This window comes from Crocuta crocuta, unplaced genomic scaffold (genome assembly GCF_008692635.1).
Source record: "Crocuta crocuta isolate KB4526 unplaced genomic scaffold, BGI_CrCroc_1.0 scaffold788, whole genome shotgun sequence".
Taxonomy (NCBI): domain Eukaryota; kingdom Metazoa; phylum Chordata; class Mammalia; order Carnivora; family Hyaenidae; genus Crocuta; species Crocuta crocuta.
Window position 1 is genome coordinate 963,557 of NW_027530636.1, and position 7,206 is coordinate 970,762.

General features: G+C 42.9%; 1 non-coding gene across 1 annotated transcript; it reads right to left on the reverse strand.

Moving 5' to 3' along the window:
• Positions 1 to 3,569: 3,569 nt before the first annotated feature.
• Positions 3,570 to 3,704, reverse strand: LOC144235156 (small nucleolar RNA SNORA1). Its single transcript, XR_013336156.1, has one exon. It is a non-coding gene; the product is annotated as a small nucleolar RNA SNORA1 (small nucleolar RNA).
• Between the last annotated feature and the right edge of the window lie 3,502 nt (positions 3,705 to 7,206).

Genomic DNA, 7,206 nt, shown 5'->3' on the forward strand with positions numbered 1-7,206 from the left:
ACTGACTGTGGTGATGGTGGCGCATGTCTGTGACTCTATCAAAAACCACCGAATCACTTGGTGAGTGGTTTATGTCATATGTCATATATGTCAAAAATGAAGGCAAAATAAAGATATTTTATGATAAATGTAAAAACATGTATACAACTTCGCAGATGATAGTAAAATGAGAACTCATATTCTCAGCAACCAGAACCAAGTAGAGCATCATACAACCCAGAGGTCTCATTTCACCCCTTCTGTCCCAGAGGTAACCACCATCCTAAATGGTGTTAATGATGATGTGTGTTTGCATCCATCCCTCAACTAGGTATAGTTTAATTTTACCTACTGGTTAATTTTGTATATATGGATTCATATAGTACCTATTTTGTAGCTTCTTTTAAGCACTGTGGTTTAGATATATGTTGCAATAGATTATTCCCACTCACTGCTGCATATAATTCCATAGTATGAAGAACACAGTTCAAGCACTCATTCTACCATTGATGGCATTTGAGCTGTTTGGTGCTGTTATGGCTAGTGCTGACATAAACATACTTATATTTACTTCCTAATGCACACATGCAAGGATTCTGTAGAAATATTCCTAGTAGCAGAGTTGCTAGGCTATAGAGTCCATGCATTTTTATCAGTAATAGATAATACCAAATAATTTTTTGTGAAGAAGATTGTGCCAATTTATGTTCCCAGCAGCCATAGGTGACAGTTACTGGTACTCCATGTCTTCAACAATACTTGGTATTCTCAGTTTATTGATTTTTGCCAATCTAGTGGGTATGAAACAGTATCTCAGTGTGTGCATTTTCCTGATGATCAGTGAGAGTGAACATCTTTTGTACGTGTCTTCCCATATTAGTTAGCATTTACTGCATAACAAACACCCCCAGAACTTGGAAGCTTAAAAGTACATCCATTTCATTTAGCTGACAAACCTTTGTGTTGGTTGAGATTACTAGCATAGCAGGAATATCTGGGGACTCTCTCCATGTGGCTTATTATCCTGCAGAAAGCTGAGCTGGGTTTCTCATGTGGTGAATACTGGGCTCTAATAAACAGCAAGAGAAGGCAGATGCCATTGCACTTTTTAAACATCTGCTTGCATTTTAGTGACACTGTCTCATTTACCAAAGCAAGCCACGTGGCCACTGAGGCTAGGTTCAGTGTGGAAGAGAATTTTCCAAGGGCCTGGATCCAGGGAGACATGAATCCCATTGGAGGACATTATTCCATAACCCACCATAGTACCTACTGCCTGTGTTTCTTTTGGGTGTTGGTCTTTTATATTGCTGGTAGGAGTTCTTCATGTAGTCTGGATACTAATTCTTTGATAGTTTTTTGTGCTGATTGTGGATCAACAGAAATTCTTTTAATAAACAAGATCAACAAAATTATAATAATGGCATGTTTTTTGGGCTAAATTTGGAAAACATTAAAGTATAAAGTAAATACAGAACACTTATTTCTCTCAAAGGAGGAACTAAGATCAAACTACTAAAACTTAGCGATATAACACCTGCATCTGTTATAACTTAGTAATTACCTATTTTTTAAAAGGTGCCTACAAAGAGATTTAGGATTTTTAGGAAGATTGAAGCCATGGAGAAAAAATTAACACTCAGTGTTGTTTAGGTAGGGCAAAAAGTCAAATCAGTTATTTGGATAAATTTAAATAAGTACAAACTCTCCAAATTTATTGAATTTGATGTTTACATATGAAATGATTACCTCATCCCCACCAGTGCTTTGTCTTCTTGCAAGGCTTCAGTTTTATCTTCTTCAGAGATGCCACACTGTCCCAGTTTGCCTGGACCCGAGGGATTTCCTGGGACACGGGTGCTAATCCCGGGAACATGCCAGGCAAATCGGAGCTAGCTGGTCACCCTCTTCTCCACAAACTTCAGAAGTAAATCTCTTTGGCTTGGATTCATGCCCACATCTCTAGCTTTAAATGTGCTTACCTTCCTTGTTTGATTACTTTTTTCCCCCTGACACAAATCGTTCCTGCTGCAGGTGGAAGTGTTGGGGAAGCAGGGCCCCAGGACTGGCTGTGTGGAGGTGGCCTCGGGAGGGTGTGTGCTGCTCCAAGCCCGGGCGGCTGAGGGCTTCCCTTGTTTCCCAACACTGACAGTTCCCGTTGTTTCTCGTTTTCTCACACAGGCAGCACAGTCGCATTGCCTACATTCATGGTTTTCATGTTACAGCTAAGATTTTAAAGCAGCATATTCTGATTTTTTCTCACGTATTTAATAGTCTCTTGGTTTGGATTGTACTCAATGCTGTATTTAGTGTTTTTATGAAACTTGCTTGTATCTGCGTCATTTGGAAAGGAATTTGTTTGGAAAATAGAACATACAACAGGTGGTTATTAAACCACCAGGTCAGGTGGAGATCATGATTTCTCTTTTATTTAGAGGCAAATGTTGCTATATAGTTTGACATATAAAGATTTATAATACATAATTTAAGGAAATATTCAGGAAGTAGAGACCAGAGAGTTTATATATGTGCATTTTTTCTCATGATACATTTTCTTCATCCTAAAACCATTATATTGTTTAATTACCCTCTTATAGCTCCTAGATCTGCCCTATGATGTTGTGCAGGTTGTGTACTGCACAACTCAGGGAATGGGAGGGGGCAACTATTCACATTCCAGTTATCCTAGATTTGTCTTGAGAAAGGGATGCCTTTTCTGACTTACATAAGAATGTTCCTGGGCAAATGGCAGCCAGCATGACTGCCCCTCTGACCCTCCCAACAAAGGTACTTTACAGAACACATGAAGGAAATAATATTTTTCTTCTGCTTATATTTTGTAACCTTCCCTACCCTCACTGTAGGCCCTCATATCTCTGACCTGAGATAATTGATCTGTTTTCTGATTTTTAACACATAGCAGCATAATGATATAGAGCACAGAGCCAGGGGCCAGTGCTGTAGTGTTCTGCCTGCACAATCCAAGGGGAGTTCTTCGCCTTAGCCCTCTGTGCCTCAGTTTCCTCACCTGTACAATGTGGGTGGTTCCTTCCTCAGTGGGCCATTGGGTGGGTTAAATGAATGAATAGTATAAAGCACTTACAACTGTGCATGGCATGTTGTATGTAAATGCCACAACCTTTTTTAGCTTTGCATCTGACATTGGTCTAATGCGCACCTGTGTTTAGCAAGACCGAATCTTTTTTTTTTTTAATTTAAAGTCAATACATTTTTATTTAAGGAATTTTACATTTTATTTAAGGATTTCTTCCATAGCCAATCACCATAGTTCCTCAAAGTCAGAATCATAATCTTCAATATAGCCCTTTTAAAAAGAACTTTTTTGTTCAACCCACAGTTCACTGTCAGTCCAGAGCTCTTCAGTTGGGCTTCTTTGATCTCCACTTGAATATGGACATACTTCAAAAATTCCCCGCCTCTAATCTTTGGGATCCAGTTTTTTTGCATTAGGGCCCTAGAAGTCAAATTGTATGAAGTGCACTGATTGTGCTCTGATCTAGAATTATTAGTCCTTGCTTCCAATATTGAAAAGTCTTGTTGCTTCCCCTGCATGGCTTGAGCCCAGCAGACGTGGTTATGGGTCTCACTGTCACCACGGCAATAAACTTGCTGTGATGGTAGCATAGCCTGTGTGTCAGTGTAGCCACATTAACAGTCTCTGGACACCATGAATGACAGAGCCCATTTCCATCTAGAATGAGGCTTTAGCAAAAATGCATCTTAAACTCTGGTGAACGGGTGAGGGCACAAGGTAGAGAAGTTATGACCTGTTCCCTTGAACCCATGAGAAGAAGGCTAGGTCAATAATCAATTTCTTTGTCTCCTTTCTTCTGGGCTTTGCTTCTCCCTGTCTCAGCAGGCCCTCCATGTGGTGTGTGATTGTCTATTTATGTGCTGCCTCTCCCACGAGATGGAGCCACTTCTATGATGGAAGCTTAGATTTCCAGGACTTTGCAAGGTAGATGGCAGGGGTTCAGGGACATTCACCTTCAGCAGATGGATTAGGTCTCCCCTGGGGTTTGGGAGGCACTGCCTCTCCAGGGCAGTATTCTCTCTCAGTGTCATAATTCTTGCGGCAGGCCCACCCATGTGGCACTCACCACATCCCCCATTCTGGTCTCAAAATCTAGAAAAGTGCTTCAGGAGGATATTGGACATCCCTGTGGGGCTCTGTAAGTATTATTTTTGTCAGAGCTGAGATGGCACTTTAGACCCTGAGTCAGAGTTGTGACCTAAGCAGGAGAGAGGGGTTCTCTATGCAGAGTTGTGCAGGCTTACAGCCCTCACAAGTCTAAAGGAGAGACCAGCGTGCCTGTGCCATTATGTGTGTGTGCGCACATGTGGTTCTTTGTGTGTGGAGTTCTCTTACCTTATCAAATGTCGGCAGCCTGTTGAGGCCACAGAACTATGGATTCCATTTTGGTGTTTCTCAGTGAGGATCCCAGTAGACAGGTTCTCATTTATTGAATAAAATGGGAAAAGCTATTCTAAGAACAGAGAGCATTGGACATGTTTAATGTTGTCAGGTTTGCCATTAGCAATGAATTTCCAGGTTGTTTTCATGTTAGTAGTCAGTATAAAGATCTGTGACACTGTGAACACATTGAGAATTGGATGAGGGTTTTATCAGTCAACTAACTAGAAATCTTCAGTCACAGAAGATACGACATTAGCAAATAACTATCAAAATAACCTTGACAGTTCTTATCAGACGTGCCATAACCTCTGTAAATACGAGATGCACCTAAGAATTTGGGCAACTTTTAGGAACTGTTGGAAAGAACTTTCTCAGTTGTTTTAAGCAAGAAAACTATCAGAAGATGCATAGAAGTCCCTCATAGTCACTTTCACTAAGTACTGTCTGTGACTGGGTCCAGAATCCCAGCTGAGGCGCATCTTCCTGATTTAATGAACATGACAATATGGAGCAAGATGCCTGTTGTTTGTGCTTTTAATAGCAGAGGTTTTTCAGAGAAATACGCCAACTAAATTGGTTTTTCTTCTTGCCTCTTTAATTATCCCTGCTTCAGGCCAGTGAATCAAAGCAAAGCGGTAGGAAGGGGGAGAAGATCTTTATTTTCTTGCTGCAGCCAGTGGTATACCCTTTACCATGTGGAAGATTTGCTGTGTGTGCTTGTGCACAAACACACATACTCTCTGTCCACCCTGTTTCTCTTGGTCACAGTGTGAGCACACTTTGTTTCACACTCGGGTTTCTCACAAGTCTATAAACTCTGCTTGGGAGAGACTGAGGGTATTGCCCATGCTGCTGTGGCCCTGGTGCCTTTGCAGAGCACCTGCTTCCTCAGCACATGTTCCCTGAGCTGAGAATGAGAAAGTAGGTTGACACCACACTTTGAAGACACTGCCAGTTCCGTGGAGCCCATTGCCCCACCAGTGCTGGCTCAGCATAATTTCAGGAATTCAGAGGCCAGTGCTGCTACTGGAGTCCTGAGGTGAGCTCCAAAGGCATTCTGATGTGCCAATTTAATATGAGTTTAATCTCTTAGGGATGCAGACGAGGCACTGTCATCACTGGAAGGAACTTAAGTGATTCAGACTCATGATTTATTGAAACGTGGAGACAAGGGCTCCCTTAGTGAAGCAGGGAAGTATCTGAAGTGCAGATACTTCATGGTACAGGCACTGCCAGGACCCTGGGTCGGGGTAGCTGGGGGCCTCCTTTGATCTGGGTGCATTGGGACTTTGAGAGCTTCTGGAGAATTTGCTTAGAGAATTGTGCCTTAGTTTTTATTGTTACTTTTCTTCTTAGTCTTAACGGCCTAAATTTTATTTCCTAAATATTTTTTTTCTTTCTTTCATTTTCTCTGGATGGAGTTAAGTTTTATTCAGTGAAAGGGAAAACTTCAAGCTGTTGATGAGTGAACCACTGGAGAAAACAGCAAAGGAGGATTTTATTTCAAGGTACCTTAGGTGCCAGAAGATAGACAGTGGCATCTCTTGTGTCCCTTGCCCCAGAAACCAGCTGCCATCCTCTGACTGTATTTTTATGTGTATTCATGAAGGGAGATGGATGGAACCTTGCGGGGAACCAGCAGCTCCTCTCGGTGAAGGTGTCAAACTACCTCTTCTCCTCACATTGCCGGGCACCCGACTCCACCCAGAACGTGCGCATCCACTTGTTGGCAGCCTCAATGCCACCAGAATCCCTCTTGTCCACTCCAAAGCTTCTGTTCACACTCCGGGAAAGCACCCATTGAGCCAGGAGTTTTTCATACCACATGGGCACAAAGATAAGTCCTTTTTGGAGAGGCTAAATCAAGCCATTTAGTCCATCATGTGACAAGGAAATAATAAATCAACTGTCTGCTTTTCAACTCTGTGGGCTTCACAAGAAGAAAGGAAGCAGCTTTGAGGCCTCCCTGTAAGGGCAGCTTCCCCATGTCTATGCAGTGCCCACAGAGAGGGGCAGAGCCAGCGCATGTCTGGGCCAGAGGTGGTTTGCTTGGGGCAGCTGGGGAGGAGTGGCCTGAGGGGAGCAAAGCGAGGGGAGCAACTTTTCTCCTTGAGTTCTCTGGGCCAGGATGGCTCTGCCTGCCTCCAGCTTCCTAAAGAAGGTTCTCTCTTGTTCCCCATGCATGGTGTGTACTCTGCGAGAGTGTCTGACACATTATCCATTTCCTGAACTACACAGCTAGAGCTTCCCCTGTCTCAAGTTTCCAAAAAAAGCAAGTAATCCAAGTGCAGAAACCCAGGCTAAGAATATATGTTTTATGTAAAGGAGACAGATGCAGTTCAGTTGGAGACGGTATTGGAAACTCCTCTTCCCAGATGAATCCCCATAAACCCAGCACACTGCTTCCTGACACCACGGTCAGGGCTGTCCCCAGGCCCAATGTGAAGCCCGTCAGCTTGGCTTTTGTGCCAACCATATTGGGAGACTTTCCCCCTTTGGCTGGCACTGTGCTATATGCACACACACACACACACACACGTGAGCACGTTCTCTTGCTGGCTCAGGCAGCCTTGCCATCCCTGGACCTCAGGAATCTTCTTGCCTTTCGGAAGCAAGCTCCTTATCAAGACTTTTCAGATCCAGGGAAAGGGAAAGACTCTTGTGCTCATTTGGCTCAAATGTTAGAAACACCAAGGAGTTGCTGGCCAGTAAGACTTCAGCCCGTCAACCTATACTTACATAAGAATAAATTTACCTTAATAACCTCTAGAAACAGATGCGTAGTGCTA